This window comes from Hippoglossus stenolepis, chromosome 8, assembly GCF_022539355.2.
Source record: "Hippoglossus stenolepis isolate QCI-W04-F060 chromosome 8, HSTE1.2, whole genome shotgun sequence".
Classification (NCBI taxonomy): domain Eukaryota; kingdom Metazoa; phylum Chordata; class Actinopteri; order Pleuronectiformes; family Pleuronectidae; genus Hippoglossus; species Hippoglossus stenolepis.
In genome coordinates this window covers 24981743-25009602 of record NC_061490.1, presented here as the reverse complement: position 1 = coordinate 25009602, position 27860 = coordinate 24981743, and the positions used below count along the sequence as shown (strand labels likewise).

General features: G+C 46.8%; 1 protein-coding gene across 6 annotated transcripts in view; it reads left to right on the top strand.

Moving 5' to 3' along the window:
• sema6e (sema domain, transmembrane domain (TM), and cytoplasmic domain, (semaphorin) 6E) overlaps positions 1–27860 on the top strand; it is a 142041-nt gene that overhangs the window by 32516 nt on the left and 81665 nt on the right. For 5 of the 6 annotated variants that reach the window (XM_035164083.2, XM_035164086.2, XM_035164085.2 and 2 more), the window contains one exon: positions 27163–27370. The gene's annotated coding sequence lies outside the window, so the exon portion shown is untranslated. The remainder of the gene's footprint in view (positions 1–27162; positions 27371–27860) is intronic. The other variant, XM_035164082.2, reaches the window with a different exon arrangement.

The window sequence follows — 27860 nt, the reverse complement described above, 5'->3', positions numbered from 1 at the left end:
AACTCGGGCCCGGCGTCGTCTCAAGGGCACAAGGGAGTATCGCTCCGAAGTTCTGTTGACGAATGGAGCTCATCCATGCGCCAAGTTCAACAAGTCAGCTGCTCCTCTCCTGCTCCTCTCCTGCTCCTCTCCTGCCGCTCAGCCTTTCTCTCTGCGTGTCCGTCCACCCCTTGCGCCTGCACTCATCCTCTCCCTTTGCAAATGGTAATGACCCGTGCTGGAGCTCTTCGGCTGGAAGTCAACCCTCCTCCAAGAAGACAATTTATGGATGGTCACGCAGAGTTTTTAAGGTTTGGCGCAGCAGGCGCGGAGAATTTTTCCTTGCGGCCGAATGATTTTGGCCGCTGTCTAGGAAGTTTAATGCAATACACCACGGCTCTCTGGCTATTGTGGTTATGCATAACAGAGCAGAATCCAGCTTCAGTGCCCCCCTCCCTCCTCTGTATTCTGCTGCACAAACACTATTGGTGATGTTGCCTGGCATCTGCGTGCAAGCGCGCCGACGACTGTCCAAACGGTTACAAATTGGACTGATGAAATCTGCCTCTTGAGCAACATAAACAACTCACATCCCCGGCTGTTCCCCCCCGCCTCCCCCGCCCCCCTCATCAAACCTCGTTCAGCCCGACAACAGACAGCGACGATCAAAAGCTGAGCTCCAGCGAGTCTGCTCTCTTGACATGTTTGGTTTGTGGGAAACCTGCTCACGATCACACGTAAACAACCGAGAGAGACAGAGTCGTACTGTCTCTGCAGCTTGTCTTCTATCGATTTTCATAGTTCATCACCCGTTCAGCCATCAGCCGTCACAGCAGCCGCCGGGTTTTCAGAATAAAGTTTACAGATCTAGTTTTTAAATTAGCAGTGATATGCTTCCAAATCGCAGAGACAGTACTTTATAGTGCTGATGAATTCAAACTACAATAGGGCTGCAACTATTTTCATCATTGATTTATTTGTTTTTCTTTTTCTTGTTGTTTTAATTGATTTATTATTCGGGGAAAGAAAAGCAAAAGCTGCAAAACCACTTACTCATCGTCCTCTCAACTTGTCTCTGCTTATGGAATTATGACTATAATTAAGCTATAGTACTATTAAGATAGTTTAATTCTGACTTCTCATAACTCAAGTTCAAGGTATCTTTACATTTCCCTCATTTCAAAAACACCTGACAATAAGTTTAGGAATATCATGGACTTGAATTACGACTGAGTTTCAGAAACCCCAACAATTACTTATGGTTGTTTTGGGGGCAGATTATCTTTTTGATATTTTCACTTATCTTAAGTCTGATCTCCTATTTTAGGAATCGGAGTGAAACAGTCATTGGGTCGTAGGACATTTACAAAGAGTCTTGTATCTGGGATGAAGCATTTTAAGCGACGGCACAGACGTCACAAGCCGACGTTTCTAATTCTAGTGAATCTTGATGGGTGATCATGAATCTGATGCATTTTAAACTGCGCTCACAGCTACAAATAAAAGCAGCTGTATTGAGTTTTATGCTTCTAAAAACAAAGCCTTTTTTTTAAACGTGTCATAATTATTTAATATCCTCGTGAGCTCGGCGGTTGAGGAGAGAAATCGTTTCCAGGTGAACGAGGATTTTCAGCGAGGCCGTAAAAGATTTGTTTTATGGGGAAAACAACTTTATTGGACACTGTCTGAGACGCATTTACTGTGTGATACATGCCAGATCTTTAATACAGGTTTTAAATGGCAGAACAAACCCTCCCGGACAGCACTGGTCAGCAGGAGAAACTGATGGCCGGTGCATTCTCTCCGTATCGATCTTTACAACAGCCAGGCCGGTTTATGGAGGCCTGTGTCCACTCTATTAAACATTAAAATGAAAAGCTATCAAAACAACACTTTGTTGGACGATCACCAAACCAATTCTAATGTTAAATACCTGATTATGATTGATTTTTGAGTTGTTGCTTAACAAAACCAATAAACTGAATCTTACCCAGGCAGCATTTTGTAGTAAAACCTGTGTGTGGGGGGGGGGCAAGACATCCAAGAGTTCATGAAGAGGAAAAGCAAAGTACAACAATGTGTCCCGTAAATAACGCCAGACAAATGTGGGGGGGGCGGAGCCAGACGGGATCTGACAGTGTTGGTGACCCCAAGTCTGATCCTTCCTTTTAAATAACCCCCGACTCTCCAACCAGCCCCCCTTCTGAGCCTCAGAGGTTTGAAGGAAAATGCTCTGCTGCAAACCGCGGCTTGTTTGCTTGATTACAGTCGCACACTGGCGTGCGTGAGCAGAATTAGTTCCTGCTGATCGTGTGCACGGGTTGATTGGTGGTGATTTGGGTGAGTTAGCGAGGGAAGGGATGGAGCGAGAGGCGAGCGAGAGGCAGGCAGAGGAATCGTTGACGGGTAACAGTGTATTTAACCACTGGACTGAAGCCGGCTGCACGTGCTCATATTTTCTTGGGACCTTTCAGAAACATGAAACGAGGGTAAGACAGAGTCTAACACAGATCCACTCAGCTCTAAACCACCTTGGCACCTTTCTAAAACACCCCCCCCTCGCTCCAAACGTCTTCATTACCCCCGAACAAGCCTCTCGAGTGGAGGGTTTTGTACGTGGCAATTTCAGGCTTTTCTCAATAATTAAAACACGCTTAAGCAGCAGCGGCGGCGTCGCTCTCGGCTGTTTGGTTTTTTCCTGCCGGCAGAACCCCCCTGTGGGACTGAAGATCGCTCCACCGTCTGAAGGTATACGGCGGCGGCGCCTCAGCCTCGTGTCCCAGAGTGTCGAGGCGGCGGCGTGTGTCACCTCCGCTGCATTTCAACACGGCAAACACGGCCGCTCCTGCAGGCTCCAGGCGGGTGATCAAAAACCTGGCAGCTGTAACGTACACGGTGCCTGAATACATTATTTTTTTTACCCCTGCTTTGCCCTTTTTTCATATTTACAGTTCATTACTGCTGCATAAATAAGTAATACAGGATCAGTCAGCTGGAACTTGGCCAGGGGGGAGGCTGTAGGACTTTCTAATGGGATCATTTGAATAAGAGGGACGATCGGCTTTATTATTATTATTTTTTAAGCCTTTGTCAGAATACATTCCCACTCATGTTCCCAGGGGATCGGGCTCTTAATTGAATGCTGCCTTAAAGCAAATTGTTCATTATTCATGACTGCACGGTGACGAGAGTGGAAGAAATCCTGTCTCTGCAGAAGACCGTGTCCTCGCGTACGACTTTGCAATACTATATAAATCCAAATGTTGACTTCAGCAGCCGCCTCAACCCCTTTCTTTCATTCTCCCCCTTCACTTCCCTGCTTTGTATCCCTCCTTCTCCGCCTTTGTTCTCCGCTTGCCTCCGCCATCACCTTGGCACGAACCCACTCGCAGCCCTTAAAACACGTAATTGACTTTTAATTGACGCGAGCTGTAATTGGCTTTTAATCACCGTTTTACATCATGTTTTGATATTTAAATCAGCGGTGTCAGCCCGGAGAAAGGGCCTCTTCAGCGCGTCACCGTCACTCAGCCTCGCCGACGCTCAGAGGGGAGCGTCTCGATATTAATGGCGTGTTTGACATCCTGCCTCCGCTCCCTGACTGGAGCTGAGAACTTGGAACAGGCTGTGTGGTCCACCTCTGGAAGCACGAACCGGAAGACTGACACTAGGCCTCTTTGTTACAGACGCTGGTTAAGATGTGTTCACATGCGTCGCTCGAGGTGAATCCAGTTCAACTGAAGTCACTGATTTGACCCTCAGTCAAATGGGAATGTGTTGAAAATGATTGCATTTAGTATTTGGATCCCCCAGAGCATGATGGGAACTGTAGTCCACTAAGTCAACTCTGACACTGGAAGATTTCACAATATCCCAAAGATTCAAAAATCCCTTTGAAAACCAACACTCTGCATGATGTTTCATTTGTTTTGCACAATTTGTATCTGCATAAAACAGGTTAATGTAAAAAATCCTCTGCAGCCAGTTTAGTCATCCACTGTTATATAAACATCACTTTGCTCTTCACAGCTTCATGTGAGTACGTGTATAGATTCACTGTGATCAATACGTTTCCATTTTAAACTGCAGTGCATTTGGCAGGTGGCCACGTCAGGCATGAAGATGTGTGTTTGCGAGCGCAGGGTCGATAAGTCCGAGTCGGGGCCTCCGCCTCCACCCGGCGCTCCGAGAGCCGTTCCCACGCTCTCTGCTACCGGAGCATGAGAGAGGAGAGGATACATTGTTCCTGACGCTGAACACGGCAGAGAGACGGCGCTCCGCTCTAAAGATGGCCGTAAAACCTGTAGACTTCAGGATGACCTGTTGTGGTTTGTGCTCTCGTCCAATCGCTGCAGCTCGGGAGCCTTTTCAGGACCGAGCGCCACAGGAGAGGAGGATTAGCTTCTTTTTTTACTTTTTACCTCTCTCCTCTTTGTCACTCTCTGTCATTGTCTCTCAGTAGATTTCTTTCATTTTGTCCTGTTCCGCTCTCTCTCTCTCTCTCCTCTCCCTGGCGGCTGCATGATCGTGAGTGACGTTTAGCGACTCTTCAGCTGTGTGTGTGTTGGGGGGGGGGGAGCCCGATCTTTTCAGAGCGTCCGTGATGCGCCCCAACAAATTGTGACACTAAGACGAAACGTAAGCTGGCAGCCGGCGTGTACACAATTCCAACCCCCTTAGACCTCGGACAGGTTTGTCTTTTCTTCGTTGCACCGTTACACTCATTCTCCTTTCACTCTCCCCCGGCATCCGGCTGGAGAATGTAAAAATCATTTCTCTTTCTCTCCTGGAGGAGACGAGAAGAAGCTGAAGGCTTGTGAGTTACTGCACCTCCAACTTCCTCCAAAAGCCGTCCTTCGTTTAAGTCGTGCAATTTAAACTTTGCACATAAACTCGTCTTTTCTTTTTCCTCTCTTGCAATGACCCAATGATTATTAAAAAAAAAAAAACGTATTCAGTTTTCATATTAACTGTCATGAGCAGAACCCTCCCTGAGTCCCCGCTGAAAATCACACTGCTCCTCTCACCTTCGCGGTCGGGATTCATTTTCCAATCCACTCGCCCCGTGTGATTAATTTTGGCTGAATCGTGAGGGAGGCACTTATTATTTCAAGTAATTTTAGGTTTTGCTTAAAATTCAAAGGCAACCCAAGGCCATCCTTTGGACACTGTAATACAGATAAATCATGAAAAACAGAGAGGCGCTCACAGTGGAACTTCTCGTGATTCACATCGGGGGGGGGGTAACGCGACGCCGACTCGTCGGTTGAGCAACCTCTCGTATCAAGCTTCAGCGGGTCTCCTGTCCGACCCCTTCGTTACTGATGGCCAATTATCTTGGTGTCTGCCCCTCGGAGGCTGTGAAACCGGGCTGATAACGAGCGCTGCCATTTAAAAGGCCACAGCGCTCTCACTCTGTCATGTCTCATTACAAACCACCACCGCGCTTGTTTACACTCGTCCCTCGGCCTCTCAGCCTTTTCTTATCAAGTCCCGTTTCTGCAGGAGCCACATCGGCACCGAGAACCTGCATCAAACTAAATGTCTCTGAGACTTTCTACATGAGACTTAAGTGCAGTCTGTACCCCCCCACCACCCCCCCACCCCAGCCCCAATGTGTTTTACCAAGATCAATCTTGTTTTCTGTACAATTGCACAGATTGTAATCTATTCCAGCTAAAATGAAAAAAAAGACCAAAAAACGCTCGAGTTGAAATGGAGCCATTCATCACAGAGTAAACGACATAACAGAACGGCCGAGAGGAGGAGCCGCGGAATTTTAAAAGAAAATGCTCGGGGTTAAAAAAAAAAAATATATATATAAAAAGAACACAGGAGAAATTGCCGCTGGAAAGACAAACAAACAACGGCAGCGCTTTGCCCGACGGGAGTAAACAGAACCCGTCGGCGTCGTCCCGGCTCCACATGAGGATGTGACATTCAAGGAGGAGGTGTCTCGTGTTTGCCGGCCTAATTAACATTCCACCGTACGCCAGCTGGAGATGGACGCCCTGCCAGGCCTGTCCCACCCCACCCCCCACCCCCCTCCTCGCCCTCCGCCGTGTTTCGCCACAAAGTTCTTCTACTTTCTCTAAAAGCAACTGGCTCGCTGTGACTGTTCCCTCGTACCCCGAGGTCTTTATTGTGAGACGATGCACACAGGCTCTGCCAGTGTCGTCTCAAATGTTCCAGTGCGGTCAGTCCATTCGCCGTCGCCAGCGGTGTCAGCCAGCGGTAACTATGGTGACAGTGTAAGGCCTGAATTGTTGCAGACCCCCGGGGGGGGGTCTCCACAGATCTAACTGCAAGAATCTGTCAAACTCGATGCACTTTCTCTGCCAGGTCGGTTACAGTCCTTCCACAAATGTCAAAGAGATGTGTCACAGGCACATGAGACACAACCCGACTCGGTGCATCAGCGCGAGAGAAGGAGGCGATTTCATCTAAACACGACATATGAAAACCTTTCTTTCATAAATCCGGTGACGTCTTTTGGTTTGCTTTTCTTTTCTTTTTTTTTTTAACTATCATTACTTGTGCTAACTGTTTAGCTGTAAATATAAAACCTTTTGTATGAAGTGGCGAGAGGTTGATTCACCACCGGGAGGGAATTTTAATTACCTGCATGATATCCTGCTGCTAATTGAAGAGACCTGACCTGCGGACATCACCGCTAAGGTAATTTTAGAGACTCATTAAAAATAGAGCCTGACCAATTAATCTGTTAACCAACAACACACAGACACGGAGGATGTTGGCATTAGTCTGTTGATGTGAAAACCTTTTATTTTTTACAGAACGCAGACTACATGTCCATATGTTTGGTTTATTTTTAGTAAATTATAATGAAGTTTATGGATAAACTGTGAAATGCTGTCGTTACATTTCTCCGTCATACGGGTTTGATGATTTTCTTGAATACATTTATTAAATATACCAGTCATTTTTTACCCCATTATGTCAGCATTGCCATTAGCAACAGAAAGGTTTGGCTGCAGCTATTTGCAAAGACCCAGCGGGACAAAAGCTAATTTGAGAGACGCATTCAAAAGGCCTTTTCACACCTAAGCTTGATATTCCATTCAGAAAAAAACTTCAACTCACCACAATCACACAGATAAAATGATAAATGGGTCCATCATGTTGTTGTTCTGAGGTTATTTGATTTTCTGCCTTGTCCTAAACAATCTGTACCAATAAGAAACCGGTGTTCACTCACTGTCTGTCACTCAAACGGCTGATAATTCTAGTGCTGGGGCAAAAGAACTAGTTTGACAAGCAGAACAGAACTGGTGGAAATCACGTGGCAGAAAATTACAGACAACACAGACAGAATGGATTGTGGGTTCGTGGAGGACATTGTTCTCTGCTGTTACACCCTCGACTCTTCGTGGCTTTAGCCTCCAACACTGTCTCAACCTTCATTTCTGGTGACGGGCATCCAGAGAACTGTCTGTGACACAGGAACAGATACACTGTGTGGTGTGGAAGACGAGTCAAATAGAAAGATGTTGAGTTTCTGTTCAGGCTTCATGCTTCTAAGTTGCCACGGAGCTTCGGTGTTTCACTGGCATGTGTCTGCAGGATTAAACAAAAAAGACTTGGTGGAAGGATGGAAGCTTCTTATTGGTCCTTTTTGGTGGATCCAGGATTTTTAAAAACATTTTCAGTGATGACATATTTCGGGGACTGAAATCTCTGAGGGTATAAAACTTGATGAATTAAAGGAAGTGTTGGGCCTCGGTGGAGACATGTTCTAGTACCTCCAGCGACGAGGTTATGTTTTCATCTGTTTGTCTCTAGTTAAGTAGGATTGCACAAAAACTACACAACAGATTAACACGAAACTTGGCGTAAGGATGCGATATATGGGTCAGGAAGAAAATGCATAAAGTTTTGGATCAGATCTGGAATCAGGGGGCGGATCCAAGACAGTTCATCTCTTTCAACATTTTTGCAGATGTCTCAGAATAATTTTAAATAACTTTTTTCCCCCTCTTATTTGCTTTGAATATCCCAAACCTGCAGATTAAAAACCATAAAATGCAAATTTAGACTTATATAAAGACCTTTCTCTGACAAGAGGCGGATATCTTCTCTTTGTTCAGTGTCCCCCTGCAGGGATTGGACTGATGCGCACATTGTGTACCGTGTGATACAGCAAGGAGCCGCTCACGCCACTGGATTCAGAATCCTTCAATACAACTGAAAATACACCAAATAAATAGGCCTCCTCCTGGTGTCAGAAGTGTGTATGCGCCGTATTGTGATTTATTCATCACCTCGGTGTTTGGCTGCTTATCAGCAGTGCAGGCAAGTATTGAGTTTGTGGAGATGACAGAATTGCAGGGGCTCACTGTGCCGGGGCTGAATCTCTGAGCCTGGAACAATAGACGATGAAAATGAGAGCGGCAGCGCGGGGTTAGCGGGGACGCTGTCGCTCGTGTGAAAGATAGATGCCACACAGAGCCGGGGCTGAAAGTGGGACAGCTCTCGACAGAGGACAGCAGAGCGGCGAGGGGCCGAGACACCGAAAAGCCTCCGTCTCAATATGTCCGCAGCAGCGACTGTTTATAAAGACGGACAGGACCGAAGCCAAAGCGTCTCGATCGCCACCTTGAGGCGAGCTGCAGTATATCTCATGAATACTGCCTCCTCCATGTCAGAAGATGGGACATGGTCCAAATGGCAGCTTTTGCATCCAGGATATTTTTCACTTAATGTCTGTATCGCTGCAGGAAGAAGGGATGTGTCGTCCATGTTTATACAGTCGCTGGTCCGCAGCTTCAGGAGCGGGTGGATTTATTCAGGACTCTGCTTCAGACTCCGACCGATGCCATCCTGATGAATAATAAGCCCGAGTGATTTGGTTTTCATGTTCGCGGGGCCCCTCCCTAACTGTCAGTGCAAATGAAACTCCAATTTTGGATTATGTTCCTCCGTGCAAGTGGAGTTTTGTCTCCCACTGGTGAAAGAAAAAATCCAGTGACATTTCACCGCCTTTGATATCCTTGATAGTGTTCTCCACCTCGACTAAAACACAGCCTCGGAGTCTGTGCACATCTCTGCGGACTGTCTCTGCTGATCAATTCCTCAGCCCATCTGTCTGCCAGGCTTATTCACAGGGCCGCACAGTAGGCGAGACGAACCGTCGCTGCAGGAGTCTTCATTAAACCCATCTTCCCCTCCCCTCCATCCCCCCCCCTCCTCCTCTTCTACCTCTCCCCAGGCCTCGGCAAAGTTAATGAGAAGAGTCGATCTGCTGTTAACCCCCTCCCTCTTCACCACCTTCCTCAACTCAATTCCAGCCATTGTCTTCCTCCCACATCTGCTTTGACTGATACACTTAGTTGAGCTGTGGGTAGTCGGCTTCCCCCTTAGTCTGGAGATAAAAATGGACGTAGACTCTGTCTGAAAAGTGGAGCCAATGCGGAAGTTGCCTGTTCTCACTTGATTTATAACGTCAGTAAAAGTTTGTGATCTCAACTCCCAGTTTCAAGTCTGTTCCGATACAGCATTTTGTAAACGATGATCCCGTTTGGAGTCAAATAGAGGATGAAGCAGCCATACCACCGTGTGATTGACAGCTAGTACCGTCCAATGGGTGCAAGTAGGAGGTGTAGGTGGGTCTGTAGTGTCCTTCAGTACTTCTTAATGTCATCATACTTCTGGTTTCATAAAACAAGATGGTGCTGGACAACTTTACAAACTCTAAACTAGAATCTAAACTCAAAATGGCAACAAACCAATGGGTGATGTCATGGTGGATTATCTCCAGGGTTTCAGGTTCTTTTGTTGAGTTTGACTTCAGGCAATTTTTTATGTGGAAATCCTGTCACATGCACATGACTAAGAAGTGAAAAGATCCTGAACAGTTGCCAAATATATACGCCTTTAAAAACACTTGCATTACTGCTGGAAAACCTGTACGGACAGAACCTCTACCTGCTTCTGTTCTCTCTGTGTGTGTGTGTGTGTGGTGCCCTGCCCAGAGAAATGGATTTGTAGTGATGGATGGCATCAGCGGCGGTGTACAGGTCTCGGCCTGTTGCTGAATCACGGCTTTAAACTAATTTTCGTGGGCACAGCAGAGCCGTTGTGCTCTGTGCCTGAGCTCGGGACCTGGCTCGTCTAACTGCCCTGCCGAAGCCTGCATGCCAATTATTCCCCGACACCTTCCTGCCAAGAGGAGCCGGGCAAAGTAAGAAAATAACAAATACTTCACTCGCTGAGACAAACACTTTGCTTTAGTGTCCCTTTCTAGTTCAGCGTCGGAGGTCGCAGGGAGCGCTGCGCCGTGTAGTACGATCCCTTAGCTTGTTTCATTTGACTCATCAGTCAAGTGTCCTCGCAGCAGCGGTTTGTGCCGATGCACCGAGCGTCTTGACGGGCGCTTGTTTTTAGGGAGCAGTGTGTAGGCTTCAGATCTGAGCTGCACACTGTTTACCTCCTACGTGCTTTGCACACTGATGGAACAACTAAACTTCAGGAATGTCAAACGGTAGTTTTGTGGCGCAGAATTAATTAAACTCAACCATTTTTTTTTTTTCCATCACGCATCAGTTTTTAAATTGTCCATAAGGCTGTTAACGTTTGCACGAGAGGGAGGTCGTGATTAAATGTTTAGTGTCTTGAATTCAACGTTTTTTTTTTTTAGAGCACGATATCGTGACCTTTAGCTGTTTCACACAGTTTCATTCGTTACTCTGCATTCGCTCTGTGGCTCTGAACTCGCTCTCCCTCTGCCTCTCACCCTCCGCGTGGCAGGTTGTGATGCAGCGAGTGAAGCCAGGGATCATGAAGTTGTCCCCGTGTAGCAAAGGAAAGAACGACTCTTCTTAGCTGTCATCACTCCAGGTTTTTTGCTCTTTTAGTTGAAACGACCTCAGGGATTTGGCATAAACTGGTTCCAGTCAAGCTCGTGGTGAGTGAATATAATTACTTGAAAGGCGTGTTTGTTGTGAGCTGTCTACAATCATGGCCGTGCACCTGGCTCCAATGCTCCTGTGGTCAAGTTGTACTTCTAAATGACTTAATGGGGACTTTGACTCAAGGCGACGTCAGACTGGTGGGTGTGACGGTGTGGAGACGACCAGAGCAGCTGTGGGCTCTGTGGTCCGAGTTCCATCCAGCTGCAAAACATGTTGCGTTTCTTCAAGAGATGACGATAAAACTTGTGAAAAAATGTAATCGGTGTGAGGCTCCGATAACGAGTGCGGCTGATTTCTCTGCAGTTTCTTCCAAAGAACCAGTCGGAGCTGCCAACTTGAGGACAAATTCTACGTGGAAACACAGCTGGGTAACAAAACGGACTCATAATAACAGTCTCCAGCATCTGTTTATTCTCATAATCTAACGTTATCTTCACGGTAACAAAGGTAACTGTCGCTGTTTAACCAATTCTGTGCTCAGGAGTCAACTTTCCCCGCTGCGGCTTCAGTGGATGTTTCTTTTTGGGATGTCGAACTTTGTCTCCAGCATCCAGAAACTTGTATGTACATTATTTGGCAGCTCTTCAGGTATTTCGGCTCAGTGACATGATATTAAACATGGAAACGTAAAGAGTTGAAGGGTGAAGACGAGCACTGAAAGGCTACGTCGACTCCGTATGTGTTTAGCTACCTGCGCCCCACATCTCTGTAAATAAGGATATTGTAAAATCTCTTAGCACAAGATGACCCTCGTGACGTTGCCATGACGTCATCATCCCACTATGCAAAGCTCCTCTAGAACCATCAATACCATTGCTTCTTACATGTACGTGTAAAATAGCCCGAAATTCCCATTTGCTGTCCACCATGTTCCCGTAAGGTGGACTGGAATGTGAAGCATGCAGCCGGGGTTTGTTTTTCACAGCCGTGTTTTAAGGTGGAATCATCGTTCAACACTGGTTAAACATTCCCGTCTCCCCGGGACAGTGTGTAGATGACCTGTCCCGATGCAGATACTGTTAGTAAGGCGATACCAACATTAACCTGACAGAACTGTGCAGCTCTTATCTCCCTGCACCCCCGCTCCCTCTCAGAGGCAGAGCGAGGGATTCATGGCAGCAGCGTGTGACCTCGGGCCTGTGTGGGGCTGCAGTGCATTAAGATGAATGCAGCAGTCCCGCTCTCCCATGATGAATGGCTGGCTGCAGGGGAGGCTCTCCGCTATGTAAAGGAGGCGCTTGCAGACACGGCACTGTCATCAATCAGGAGAGAAACGGCTGTAATGCTGCTACGCTTCTGTTTGTATCAGCAGACGGAACCGTTTTCCCTGTGTTTCCCGTAACGTGGGAGTTCATTAATGAAACCTAGAGGCTGATGAAGTCCTTCACTCAGAGGTTCCCTCGGTGTAATCAGCTGCTCTCACACAGTTTTCTCATCTCGCCCAGACGTCATCGTCAAGGTCTTAATTGCACCGACACCTGTGATGTCACACATCCTGGCGGAAAGTGTCCGTGAGCCGGGAGCTGCTCAGTCGACATCACCCAAGGGCGTCTGTGCAGCGCCCCCTGTGGAGCGATGGTGTGTTACAGAGTCTGCCTCCTCCTGGGAGGTTAGAAGAGCAGACGGGCTTATGGGTAAAAGGGAACGAGGCCAATGTCATTCCCAGGTCGCCATCTTTATTTCTTTCTGCCTCTTTTGTTTTATCAGATTCAGTAATTTGATATCTGAACCAGTCTCATCTGGAATTTGATTATGGAAACATAGAAAATAATCTTAAATATTGTTCAGATCGCTGTTACAGCCACCGGCGGAATTTTCTAGCTCACTGAAATATTAAACAGGTCATCAGGTGTAGTTTTGGAGCCGTTATCTCAGTATTCTCATGTTAATAAACTACGTCTGCTGGCAAACAAACTCATATTCAAACTGCCTTGATCGGTTCAAATGCAAAATATATCATATTATACCTCTACCTTTTGTAAACAGCAGCTTCTCACAGGATCTCATGATTCTCCTGTGTTTTGCTGATCTCCTCCCAGAAGCTCCAGTATCTCGTCCTCCGTGTTCTCTTGTATCTCACTTCCTGTTGCTCCCCTCTCATTCTCCCTGCGTGCGGTCGTTGAGTCGTAGCGCTACTTACGGCGGGAGGTGTGGTGTAACCCCAGCTGTTTTGATGGATAAGCCTCAGCCGTCCCACCTGCTCCCCCTGCTGCTCATCAGCCAAATAGGACTGGCGCTGTCACCAGCCTTCTCTCGCTGGCGGACGGGCGCCACCTCTAGTTCTCATCCCCGGGAATGTTGGAGAACTTCCAAATGTCCTGAAACAACAAATATGAAGTGTCCAAAGAAAACTGCTCAGTGGCAAAATTATTATTCTATAAGATCAGGCTGCAGTGGCTAAGTTAACCAAACACACTCTGACTAATTGATTTAATTTTTTTTATTAAGCAATCTTGGTGACAAATTGCAGATAAAACTGCGATTTGTTTTTCTCCCAGAAGCCACTGCTTCTCCAGCGTTTCAGAACTGTAGTTGTGCTTTATGCCACAAGCAAGTAGTTTATTTAGCGAGGAGAAGAAGTGATTTAAGGTTGTGTAGTGTTGGAAAGTCCCATAACTGCAATATCTATGTGTTCTATGACACATTCATTCTCTGTTTGCATTCATTTCTACCTGAACCAGGCCAAACACCAATGATAGCAATCATCATTTTTATTTATTTTATTTTTATTAAGCAAAAACACCAACATTTTGCTGATTTCCGCTTCTTATATTTATGCATTTTCAGTAAATTTCAGTTTTTTAGAATCAAACTTTGTAGTTGTCTCCAACCAAAACTAGATGGATGACCATGAAATAAAATGGCAGGATGACAGAAGCCACCTGGCGATGAATAAATCAGTTGTTTTTTTTTGCACTTGCATATAAAACGTATAAGAAGAATCAAACTTAAAGACTAAATTAAAAACCTGTACAGACTCAGCCAACTGAAAATCTCGTGACCGAGCTTGAAGAGTAAATTTGCCAGAACGAAGCAGTAACAGCTTTTTAACAGTAAATCAGTGAAGCAGCCTGTGTTTGGTAAAGGGGTGGGGTGGGGGGGGCTGTACTTTTGTTTACTAGACCTTTTCTTGAAAACATCATCTTTTATTTCGGGAATTCAAAGCTGGTTCCTGGACGTGAAATTCAATCAGGTTTCAGTTTGAGTCCTGCGTTGTTATTCCTGCCTCTCAGACCCTCGTGTGTACGCAGGCCTTCACTCCTCTGATTCCCTTTAATTGATTTGCTGCCGCGCTAATGACAGTTATAACACCCAGTTGTCTTCTTTGATGATCCAGTCATCAGAGCTGTCAGGGAGACACCCCTCGGGGACGCGCGCCCCACACACATCCTGCTGTCGATTCCGAGCGGTGGGTGCGTGAGCGGCACCTTGAAAGCCGGCCGGATTTGAGGCACTGAGCTGAGCAGTCGGAGCTTTATTTCTGTGCCTCGAGCCAAGGAAGCGAGCGCCCGGTGAAAAGCGCCGCAGTAAAGGTCAATAAACAGTGGCTCGGTTATTGTGTGGCAGATTGAAAAGGAAATGATTGTGCGGTGCAGGCAGGGGAGTGAGTGTGTGTGTGTGTGTGTTTGCATGTGCTGGTATTACGTGTTTGAGACTTTTCCGCTCCTGAAGTCTTCCAGCTGACCTGTCGGTGTTAGTCAGCCCACAGGCTGTGAAATGAGCGACCACGGGGCCTCACCTGGGGCCCCGCGGCCGCTTTCAGCTGTTCTTCTCACACGGCTGCTCCCTAACTGTGTTTTATTCCTTTTTTCCATCTGCACTCCCCCCCCACCTCCCTTCCCCTGCTTTATATTCAGATGCCACACCTCATTCACTCAGCGTTTTCTCTCCCTCTCCCTCTTTCTCTCTCTCTCTCTCTCTCGTGCAGGCAAAATCACTTACTCTCCCTCTCCTCTCCAGGGACTTAATGTTTCCTGTTTGCAAGGCTTCAATAAGAATCACTTAATGCAGTGAGAGGGGAGAGACGGACCCCTGGTTTCTCACAGGGAATGATCCAGGAATAGGAACAGCCTGTCTCAACATCCCCCCCCCCGTGTTTCCTGTGGGTTCTGGCCTTGTTTGATGCTCTTCTATTATGAACAAAATGAAGATGCCAAGTTTCTCCCTTTTTTTTTTTTTTTCTTTCGTTCCCCTTAAAATCCTGCAAGATATGTCTTCCTTTATCCTCGCTCTGCTCTGCACACTTACCTGCGAGGTGGAGGCTTCCTGTTTCAAGTTTGATATTCCGGGAGCCCGTCCATGCCGCTCTGGCCCAACGTGCCGCGGCACTGTACTTTCCCTCTGATGCTGGAGGGATGGATGGTGGAGGGAGATTGATCCTCATGGCCGGGACATCAGTCAAACTGACAAATGGCAGCCCCCAATCTTGGAAAGCCATTAGCAGAGCGAGGCAGGAGTGAAGCTGGGCCATATACCCCGATGATTTCCATAACCCACCCACCCCCCCCCCCTCTCCAGAGCACATGAGAGAGTGCCAGCTGACAACATGGTGGAGGGCGTTCGCACCACCTCATGTCCCAGCACCAGCCAACACGCTGACACGGAGCTGAGCCTCCGTCGGGGCGGGGAAAAACAAACTCGCCAAAATACGCGTGAAAGGGTCGGGGGCCATCTTTTCATTTAGCTGTCATGACTCATGCAGTTGGCCAACGCTCCCTGGGGGTTAAGAATAAGTGCCTTGACGGGCGTCGCGTATAATTACCGCCCCGGTGTTTACATTTTGTCAACGCTGATGTCATGATTCATCCTGGAATCGGGACAAAGGGACGTTTTTTGGGGGAAAAGTCTCCTCGGGAGCACGTGCGCTGGATTAGTCATTAAAGTGGCTGCAGTTCAATATTGAACATTTTCTACTATATAAAATCCTTGCACTCTAATTCTCAAACGTCCTGTTGGAACATTTCAGATTTTAAAATCTCACCACATGCAAAACAGCTTCTCTTACAAATCCAGGTAAGAGGTGAGATTTTCCATCCTTTGACTAAAAGAGGATAAAAAACATGTTCGGTTCTTTTTCTCGTGCTTTAGTTTCAGCAGCCGCTTTTGCAAAAGGAAATATATCGTTGTCTGGTTCAAACAGAAATAAAGAGTCAACGGGGAGAGAGAGAGCGAGACGTTAGCTCTTCTAAATGTGCCAGAACTCGCACTGTAGAACAACTGAATCCACCAGCAGATGTTTACAGGCAGGACTTGGAAATCAATTTTTTATTTTTTTTGCAGCTTGTCCTCAAAATAAAAGAGAAAGCAAATATTTGAGTGAAGTAAAATGTTGATTGACGCAGAATAAATACTGAGATGGAGACGCTCGACTTCTCGATGTATGTTTTGTTAACAAAGCAGTTGATTAGAGCGACGTCAGTGACGATTGTTTGACGATTAAAATGACTGCTTGTGGGACGTCTGGGTGCAGAAGAGACTGTTTATGGTGTCAACAAAGAGGAAATCGGCTGATTTGTAAGTGAGCTGGTGAACGAGCCACTTCCTGGAGTGCGTGACAGAGTTGAATGTAGTGTGTCTGTGTGTGTGTGTGTGTGTGTCTGGTTTGGAATCTCACACTCTGGTGACACACAGGTAGGGGGGGGAATGCCACTCTACAGGATATGTCATGATGCAAATGCAGATAGAAGATGAGGAATGCGAGTCTTCCTCCAAAACCGACCACATTTGTTGACGAGCGTCGGAGCGAGGAGCTTTAAACTGGAACCACGGAGGAAACTGACGTGTGGAGGAACCTTTGGATTAAAATGCACGTTTGAGCTTTTCCCTGCGATGTGACGCTGGAGGGACACGGAGTGAGTGATTATGAATCATTTCCGTCTCTGTGGAAGTAAACTGTGTCTCTGGTGCTTTATTCACTTACGAGCAATTTAAACCTCAACATCTCCCGACATTTGGCTCTGATTATATGTTTGGATGCTGTTTTCTATGGAAGTGAAAACTACCTCAACAGAGGGGAAAGTTCCTCACACGAACAGCTGTTCAGTAAGTTTCTCAAACTGTCAACTCAGACTAACAAACTTTGCGGTGGTTTTCTTTGTTCCACTGTGAGTTTTCAGAGAAACACGGCACACGAACGGGGAATAAAACAAAAACAAATAGAAGTGAAGCTGGGAATCGCAAAAGAAAAGTTGCATCGTAAATAAACTCGTGTCACATTTCAGTCATTAACAAAACCATCACAAACCCACATGTGATGATACTCGTCACGCTAATCACCTGTTAATCATCCGGTGTGTGGTCTTGCGTAACAGTTGTGTAAATTGTGTAACTTTGGGAGCTCGGCCTCATTTAATTCCTGATCTCTCCAAGACTCTTGTTTTGCCTTTTTATTTCTTTTGCTTCTCTTCTGTTATTTAAAATGCTGACAGGTGAGACCTGACGTCCTCATAATCCTGGTTTGGGACTCTGAAGACACAACAGTTCCACTTGTTTACTTCTGTCCTCATTAGCTGTTGCCCACATGACGGCTCTTGTTCAGGCCACGCTGAGAAGACGCACTTGAATTGAAAGCACGTTGCCGAGAGGGAAATATCACTTTATTAGAAGCGTTTCTGGATTTAAATGCTCCGGTAAGTTCCTGAGACCAAGTGCAGGTCGAGCACCATGTCCGTCTGGTGCCTCAGACATAAAGGACAAGTCGTTATCGGCCCCCGGTGCTTAGATTTTATGTGGAATTTGACCTCTTATACTTTGTGTAAAAATTAGTATTTCTCACAGGCAGTTAAGTCCCCACCTCCTCCTCCTCCTCCTCCTTCCAGTAAACCTCACGCTCCTCGTGGCTGGATTGTGCTCCTGTGGCCGCCTGTTGGGTTTTAAGACGATATGAAATTTCATCTACTACCTAGATCCCTGTGTTTGCTGAAGAGCTCTGCACACGGGGAACCGGAGCACAAGAGTGGGGCTGTCGGAGGGGGCGTTGACAAGGCAACGGGAGCTCATTATCTCCTCGTCTATGCTGGTCCACGGCGTGCCATTGATGGGTGCCAGAGGAGAGTTCGGAGCAAACGGGTGGGGTTGCACCCCACGTTTCACACGAAAGGCGATCGAGAAAATAACACGTCGCCGTATGTAATCCTGGATTACCGCTCTGCCTCGCTCTCCTTCGCCGTGCGTCTGCGCGTCGCACGTTCCACATCAGACGAGATAACGAACCGCGGCTCAAACCTCGACTGCTGTGAGTCTGTGTTTGATCTGTCAGGACGCGGAGTGTGTGCAGCCTCCCACCCCCCCCTGCGCTCGTCCTCCTCTGACCAGTTGTTGGCCGGACGTATGAAGCCTGGACAGGTGAGACCGAGGCTGCCTGGGTGGAAGAAAAGGAATGTGTTGCTCTAGGTCACGCAGCCCGCATCAGGATCCACACCAGATTATCTCATATCTGATTTAGAGTTTGGCGACTGATCTTTTCTACTGAAGGACGAAAAAACATCTGCTGGAGTTATCCTGCAGGGATGTAAAGAGCGTGTACGTAAGCAGAACCCTGATAACAAACTTCTTTAAGCTACTATAATCATTATCTAGACTTTTAAAATCATTCAAATGCGTTAAATTAGGCATCTTCAGTGGTTTAAGCCCCACCTGAAATGTTCCAGTGCTTTTACCCCCTAGAAGAGGGACTTTTTGGGGGTAAAAATATTCTTAAATACTATCTTATTTTAGACCCTGGTGCCTGCGGTGGAAACTCCAGGAGTTTGTGCAAATGTTCCTTGTTCTTAGGGAAAAGTTCCTGTGGTGGAAACGCAGCTATTGTTTTGAAAAGCTAAGGTTCAGGCAAAGTGTGGAGGAAGAATTTTGTTGCTTTCCAGCCCTCAGTGTTCTCACGTCCAGACACATTTGTACCAGCGGCTCTGTGGGAGAGGACGGTTCTCGGAGGAGCGATTGTCTTGGACCGCTGCCACCGGTCAGATTACAGCCGCACGAGTCCGGAGGAGAAAAACCTCCAGCGAACAGCTCTGCCTCGTGTCTTTGTTCAATCCCCGTCCTCGTATTTCCAGAGTGTAACAACTTCTTCTTCTCAGAGTTTTGGGAGGTGTTTACATTTCTGTCTCTCAGCGGCACGGCTTTTTTCTTCGCGGGATGTGTTTTGCTGCCGGTGTTTACCGTGGGGTTACTTCTTACTTGTGTTTGCACGAACTGAGTGGGAGAAAGGGATTCGGTGTTTTTCCTCTTCGGGATTTGCATGATTTCGGTTGGGAGCACTGTGCACAGCCGCCTGCAGAGTTTGGAGACGTGTATAGTTTGCGCAATTACTCGTAGAGCTCGGAGAAGCAGGCAGAGATTTGACATCCTGAAGTCCTTCAAGTGTGCTTGTTCCTCATTTGTGTGCATCGTCAGCAAATGTCAAATCTCTTATCCACCAGCTTAAAAATCCCTAATGAGCAGCGTTCTTTAGGCTCAGCTGAGCCGAGGTGCACTGACAATAACACTGTGATAACAGAGACGATTAATTCAAACCAAACGGGATAAGATATGTAGACGGTGACCTTGTAACATAAGAGATAAATACAGAGAAAATGTCACATGGCATCTTTGTGAAAGGTCCGACTCAGCACATCGTCTGTGTATCTGCAGACTTCTGCTGTTTCCTGTTACCTGTCGTGATCAACGTGACATTTTCTGAATCTCCCATATCAGACTTGGTCTTTCAGAGCAGGTCGGCTTCTCCAGGACGTTTTGCTCTTTTCGTGCCTTATTTGAAAAATCCCCCCCACACACACGAGACAGAGGAGGGAATATCCTCAAGTCCTCTCGGGTAGAATTCGGAGAATAATAAAAATCTTTTGACTCCACCGGATGTTTAAATAGGGCAGAGAGAACCTGAAGGTCCCATTAAATTTACCACATATGACACAGATTCAGTTCTTTGTTTAGCTCACAAAGACGTCTTGCTTTGCACAAATTAAAGGATCTGGATGTCTCCTCCCTTTTATTCACGCGGGGCATTTACCGACTGTTTCTTTGTTCACGCTCACGAGACATTTATTGTTGACATTTTGCAATTGAGATATCAAAGTTACTGGAAGGACGGACGGAGAGAGAGAAACAATGCAATATATCAAAGCAGTACAGACACACACAGACACACACACACACACACACACAGACACTTTTTCCGCCAATACAATCTAAGAGATTCACGGAGGCAAATCAGATGAGTAGACATTCATACTTACAAATTTATGCATCGCTCGCTGTGGGAGAAGATTGCTGTAATTGTGAGGAGGGAGGCGGACGAGATATAAAAACAATAGCAGTCTCTGTCTTATTCAAACACACACACACACACACACACACACAGATTCTGTACATAAAGGTCTGCAGAAATGTATTTGTGTCTGCAGAGGAAAATATTTGTATTCTTGTGTTTGCATAAAATATGAGTTGAGGTGTTTTATAGAAGGGCGACTGTGGGGGGGGGTAAAGGCACCTTTCAGTATAATGTGTTCTTTAATAAAGACACAGGTTGGCAGATTGGTTGTGTCAGTGCATGTGGCATAAAGCCTCTTCAGGTGATTTATGAGCGCACGGCGAGGCTATTACATTATGTGCCCCGGTCCCATTCAGCGAGGGCGATAAGAGCAGCCCACCGCTACCGGAACACTGCAGGTACAAGCGTTTCGTTTTAGTGGAAAATCGCTGCTTTTTGATAAAGGAATTAAGTTGGAGCAGAATCTAATCGTGTCGTCTGTGCTGCGGCTGTAGCTCATCTATTAGGTTAGCAGTCGTGCTTTTGTCCTTCACAGTTTGCAGCGAGCGTTCAGGGAGAAGATGGCTTGAAGTAGTTTGCATCGACGTTGAATTTCAGATTGTAAACCTCTGTATTGTGAAGCCAATATTATGCATCTGCGTGAAGCAACCAAAGGAACTGTCTTTTTTAAATTTCTTGCGGAGTGATGGAGCCGTGCCGCTGCTCGTCTGCTCCCGCTCTCTCTCTGAGTGGCTGTGGACCTGCTCTTGTGTTTGCAGAGGGAGCGGGGCCGACAAGGCGAGGGCCAGAGTTCACGCCGCACCGCGCCGCAGCCGAAAGGCCAGTTGTCAGCCGCCGGCGGCGGGGAAAACAACAGGGCATCAGCCAGAGCGGTTCTGTAAAAGGACGAGTCAGGGTCGCTTTCAATTAGCACAGCGTGGCGTCACTGCACTGAGCCACGGGGGCCTGGGGGGGGAGAGGGTGGGAGGCGGCCTTGGGCAAACAGGGAAGGAGGACAGAAAGAAAGCAATTACAGTCAAAGACAGAAGAACTGCAGGTGGAAGACAAACTCTTGGTTGTTGTTTTTTTTCACGCCATCACCGAATGGAATGGATGAGCGTGTTATTGAATTGTGGAAAATCTTTTTACAGCTTAAAGAAATCGGGTCTATATATTGATCTATATATTCGTCACTCTGAAAGCACCTGGTCGACCGTCGGCTTCACACAGAGAATCTTCCTGCTGTGAGGCGAACGAATATTACAGCAAATACTGTGTCTCCCTGTGTGAATGACTGTAATTCAGACCGTTTAATGGTTTATTACTGGAATTAACATCCTCCTAACTTAGATGTGAGGCATTTTTAAGTTGGTAAATACCACATGCAGTTTTTAAAATTGGATTTTGTTGTCTGGCGGTCATTTGCAAAACCTGAAACCTTCTGAATGTGCTGCCGTCGTGGTGCTTTTGGGATGAAGCGTCCAGCAGCACCGTCTCGGCAGTGGAGTGGAGTCGAGATGAAGTTTGTCAGATGTGAGGGACTGACTCAGAACTGCCTCCCAGCGCGATGAAAGAGCGGAATAATTAATGGGTCTAATATTCCACTTGATCCTGACAGGCCCCTCAAGATCTCATTTGTGACAAGAAAGCGTGAAGACTCGTCTCGCTGTCAGATACGGTGATGGAGACCAGTCTACTTAGGATTCGTGACAGTAGATAAGAAGACTGGGAACAAAAAAAAAAGCCCGGCTTATGTTGGAGTCATTGGCGGCGGAGTTGTGAAAAGGACGTGGACGGCAGGACGATTTGAGGCACGACAGGATTTCCATGTCATTTTTGCAATCGGGGCCAATTGTGACTCCTCTGCAGGCTTCGTGCAGATAAATCAAGTGTTTACAGAAGTCAAAAATGGGCACAGTTACTGTGCTAAACATACCAATGCATGCTGGGGCTGTTTTACCCCCCCCCACCCCGCCACACCCCCCCGAGGTTGGCGAGAACCAGCGAAGCAAGATACGACTCGCCATGGTCTGCTGGTGCAGAGGCAGGCTGAGACAAATAACGCAGCTCCCTATTTGGAAGGCATTATCTGCTCCGAAGTGTGAGGGCTATTTATGTTGAGTGTGGGTTTGTGTAATGAGTGTGGCCGTACCGACGTGCCAATTAGTCCGGTGCTCAGAGACTCGAACGTGCGTGCCCGCCTCGCCACTTGTTGGGTGCGAAGACGTGATTTGGACGGAAATAATTGCAGCTCTGATGTTGATACGGTGCCTGAATGATTTTGCTCCTGCAGCCCGATGCCTGTTTTAATCAAGTGTTCAGTGTTTTGCAATCATTTTAATATCGTCGGTTGGAAAAGCCTCAAACAAACGTTTTGACCATGAGACGCTCACATTTTTAATTAAAAACCAAGGATAATTGAAATTAAGTGAAACAGCTTCTCACTGACCGGCCGGTTTAGTTCTGATCAATCCGTCAATAAATGTCCTCTCACGAAAAACGCTTCACATTCATCATGTGGGACGTTATGAAATGACACTAAGTGGCCACTAATGGATTTCTAAGCATCGCTCTGAAATATGGGAGAAGCATAAAGTGAATTAGAACAATAGCTAGTGTCTCAGACAACATTCAAAGTTGTGACGAATGTACGATTCAAACCTCTCACAACTTTAACGTGAGTTTTATTAGTTTTAAATCCAAACAACAGCGGCGAGATTAAGAGAAACTCGATCTCCTAACACCTTTTTAGCAGATGTGTGTTTTCTCCAACACTACACACATTACAAGGAAGCTGCAGAGTGCTGGTCCTTGTCGTGTCGTGTTTTCCACACAACGATTTCTAATAAGGGACAAATGTGTGGATGAGGCTCGGAAATGGTCTCAAATGAAAACAGCAAATCACAGTGTAGTCGTGTGGGGCTGAGCGGCGCCGGTCAGTGCAACACGCTGATGGAGCGAGCGAGGCCTGCAGAGAACTGAGCAATTTATTAGACGTTTTTTTTAAGTAACAGGGGCGTAAGTTGGACTTTGATTGAATCCTTGTTTATTACACAGACTTGAGCTTCGTCGGTTCTCGGAGGAGAGAACGCGGAACCCTAATCTGAAAAGTTGTTCTCTAAACACCCTCTGTGGATGTTCTCCGATCGGCCGGGCTCCTCTGCCCTCGCACTCGTCACTGCCCCCGGTCTATTACACTCTCCTCCTTTTTTTAAAAGACTGCAATTAATCTAATTAGTAATCAATCAGCCGTTGGGCCTCCCGCCTCCTCTGTGCTAATGGAGGATATGACAGGCCTGGACCTTACATTATTAATACCTCCATTCCTGGAGCCCAGGGCCCCGCCCCCCCCGACGCCTGCTGCCAGGGGCCATTGATCACTACCACAACCCAGTGAGCACCGCAAGACCTGCAGGGAAATATCCAGAATGGTGGGAGTGGAGTCGGGCATGTGATGTCAGTGTGTGTGTGTGTGTGTGTGTGGGATGAATCTGTTCAGGGTCAGTTTGGAAAAGGAAGGATTTTGCCAGTTCCGCTCAGGGGAGGTCGAATCGGAGCATCACCCCCTGAGAGCGAGATGCTGGCCTGGTGGTGCAGGCATGGGGTCTGCAGTGGGGGGGGGTCGTGGAACACTTCAGAAGGAGATGAGGGATCGAACGAGTGCTGTTAATGGGAATGTTGTGCTCTGAAAAGCTCATTTGGTTAATGGGGCTCACCTCAAAACTATTATGGCAAGATAAGGGGCCCCTCTCTGCGGGACTATTTCTAGAAAATGAGATTAGAAATTATAGGCTGCCACTAACGCCGGGGAACAATGATCGCAGTGTCGCAATGAAACAATCACAGCAGCATTATCCTTCATCTCCCGTGTGTTGTATGAGCAGCGGCTCTAATGGCCCCGACAGCTGAAGTTACGGAGCCTGATAACGACCCCAGCGGCTGATCTCATTCGCTAAAATCGATATTGGAATCTCTGTGCAGGCTGGAGGAGGAGGAGGAAAGGAAAATCTGTGCAAACAACAAAAACCTCTTTGCTCTTTGGTGGCTGCTCCCTCCACGTCCAGCAGACAGACACCGTCCTGTGTCCCCTGCTGACCCGCATCCATCTAACCCCCCCCCCCCTGCCAGCGCGGCTCCTTATCATGATGCTTATCCACTGGACATGTTGTTCTCAGGGACGTTCTCTCCGGAGTTCACTGGTTGGGGCTTAATAATTCAGAGGAGCTTTTTATCTGGAGATGATCTTATCGTTCCCAAATTCATTGTTCAATTTGCGAGGAGGGTTCGGTCACATCTTCAATTACTTGTTTTCCATTAAAGGACTTTGAGGATTTTTGCAAACATTCCCACTGTGACCACAGCTGAAACAATCAGTTTAATCCACCACTCGATGGACTCGTTCACTCGGGAGATATTCTAATGGTTGTTCGTCAGTGTTCAAGGACAAAACGCAGGGAATTACTTTCCCTCGTGTTTGGTTTTGGTCCTTTAGTCGTTAGCCCAGAGTTTAGGAAACTGATTTGATTATTTTAACCAGTTTCCTAAACCTAGAGGTTTATTGATGATGTAAATAAGTATAAACTGCAGCCGTACATGTGCAATAAGGTAAATTAAGGTGGATTCAGATGAGTCTGCATTAGACACAAGGTTGTTTTTGTTCTATGTTCTTTACTCCTGCTTTGATTCTAAAAGATACACATTCCTTTATAGTCATTACCATTTTAAACAAATACATATAAACATATAACCTCAATTAGGAAAATAAACATCAATGCACTTGTTTTCTAAATTGTTTATCCTGTAAAATAAACGTTTTCCTGACGCAAACATCTGAGATACTGACATAAATACATGAATTTACTGTAGTAGTTAAATTTTTCGATCTGATCAATATGTCTGTATTGGAAAACAATCATTCTCATGAACATTGTGTTATTGATGGAGATGTTTTCTCCCTAGAAGAACAGCTGTGATCCGTCCACATTGACCAACGTGTCATAATACTGAAGTAAACGGTCTGAGATTGTTTGTAATGAAGGATACTTATCTTTAAATAGATTGTCAGAGGTGGCTCCACCCTCTTTACTCCACCTCGCCGTTTCCCATGAGGTCACAGCGACCCGTAACCTTTCCACCAACCAGCTGACTGAAGCACCCCCAACCCCCAGTCTTCACACCACACAGGTTAAGTCGCCCTGAGCCGGCGAGCCAGACCGCTCACAGCGCTGTGCTTCACTTGCAGATGGCGGAGCTGTTAAGTATTTACAGGCCCTCGGTGGCGGCGGCGGCGGCGTTGAGCTCCCAGCAGCTGCAGTCAGCTGCCTCATTCAGGAGGCGACTGGGGAAACGCACTGCAGCTTATCTGCCGCGCTTAGCGACTGAGTCAGTGGACTGAACACGTTTTATCCACTGCTAAAGATGTGAGGAATCGCTCTGCGGCCACAACCTCAGACCCCCGCTTCATTCAAGTGTCGTGTGGGTGTAGGTATGTGTGTGTGTGTGTGTGTGTGTGTGGGTTAAAAAGTGAGTGTGTTTAATGGGAGGGAAGCTTGGTTACAGGAAATCCATGGACCAGTTGCCATTAGTCACCACTGTGTGTGTGTGTGTGTGTGTGTGTGTGTGTGTGTGTGTGTGTGTGTGTGTGTGTGTGTGTGTGTGTGTGTGTGTGTGTGTGTGTGTGTGTGTGTGTGTGTGTGTGTGTGTGTGTTCAGGGGTTGCTGAACTTGCAGGAACTGATTTACAGGAAGTTCATCCGTCTTGAATTCTCGTCAGGGTAATTGTGGCGTGTCTGTGGGGAGGCTGCTGGGTAAAGGATGACGGTGCAGTAGCGGACGCGCGGGCTAACGACAGAGCGGCGCTGGTTCAAGCCCCAGCTGTGCCCCGTGAATGACCCTCCAGAGACCGGCTCCGGGCCGATGGAGAAAGTTTACACGTTCCGAGAAGTTCAGAAGGATGAAAACAATCCCCCAGCAAAGTGATGAATGATAAGAAGCCTGTGGGGGGGGAATGAAGTTTCATGGAGGATGCTGGATGAAGCTGTAGATGAGAGATGGGTCAGATAAAAGTGATGTCACCCTCTCATTGTTGTGAAACCTTCAGTTTGGTGTTTTGTCCGACGTGGACGATACTAGCTGTCAATCATCTGGTGCCTTATGGTCTATTTGACTCTGAATGGATCATAATTTACTAAATGAACATCAGCTGTGTTGAAGAAGACTTGAAACTAGAACTTGAGACATAAACTCGTTATAAATCAAGTTAATCATTTTATAGACCTCTATAGAAACAGTTCCTGGTCCTCCTGTGGTCACTGGTCACACATAGAGACCAGTACATTACCTGTATTCTACCACACTGGGCTTCTCTCCGTTCACATCCTGAGGTTTATCAGTTCTGCTGCTGTTGCACAACATATCCTCCGACATGACATATTGTTATGAGAAGCAGTTTTCGATGCCCACGCAGTTAACACAGGCGCGGACCTGTTAGACCACATGGTGCATGCGTCTGCTGTCAGAGAGCCGACACTGGGTCTGAGGACACCGAGCGTGGGGGGGGAGGTGTGGACGTCGAGAGCTACATAACCATGAACTCGTGGCGTGACTGTTGTCAGGGAACATACTTTGAAGCCGTGTGATTAATGATTTGAATCCATATAAAGGAGAAATATCTCCTCGCATGTCGTTGTGTAGTCGTGCCCGTAAACCCCCGGAGGACGTTTTCTTATCGTCGGCACGTTGTGGTTGTAACCCAGCACATCTGGCTCTATTTATGGCCTCTCTGCCTGCGTTGGCTGTGATGTTATGACAGCGGAGTGACTGAGGAGATTACACTAAGAGGACACAGAGACCCTCGCCACGGGGGCCCGGCAGGTCAGCGGCCCCCGTTTAGGCCAAAGAATAAAAAGAGCGAACGACCCCTGAGGTTTTCCGGCCGTGTGTTTTCGGTGCAGCTGCTGCTCCTCGTGTTGTTTTCCATCCTCGTGATTTATTTTTCTGTTTTTCACAGGAAGTTTGTTGAGGACTGAACGTTTTCGGAGGGAGATTCTCACAAGGGGGTCTCGGCCCCGACCGCCCCACCACCACCACCCACCCCCCCACCCCCCGACTTCAGGATCCCACGTCCTACTTTCCCCTCGCCATTTCCTGTCAGAAGTGGGAGAAGCTACACGGGTGGATTTGGAGATTGCTGGGCGTGGAAAACAAAAACCTTGTCTGTAAGTTCAGCTGTTATTCCTGTTGTTCCTGTTTTGCTTTGCACAAACAACAAGGTTCTGCTATTCTTAGTTTTAACCTGCGTTTGTTTTGTTGTGTTTTCATTGTGGTTTTTGCAAAAATACTCACCATTACATCATGGATCAATGGAGTATGAATAGTATCCGTGTGCTTCCTGTATCGTGCATGACAAAGACAATCAATGCAACTCCAGTGATGTTCCATAAATTCCCTAGAAAGAAGTAAAACACACAAACAGCAGAAACAAGCTGAATTAAAGCAGATTCAGATTCTGATTCCGGTGCCAAATTCTGATTAGTGATACTTGACATTTCCTCTTTCCATTTCAAACAAGTGAGGAAAAAAAATAAAGCCAAAATTATTTTAGTTTTTGGCAAGAAAAAAATAGAAAATCTTGTCGGAAACCGTCAGTCGTGATGAAAAACTACTTTCTCCGAAGAAGAGGAACAGAATTTAACGGTATTTGATGAG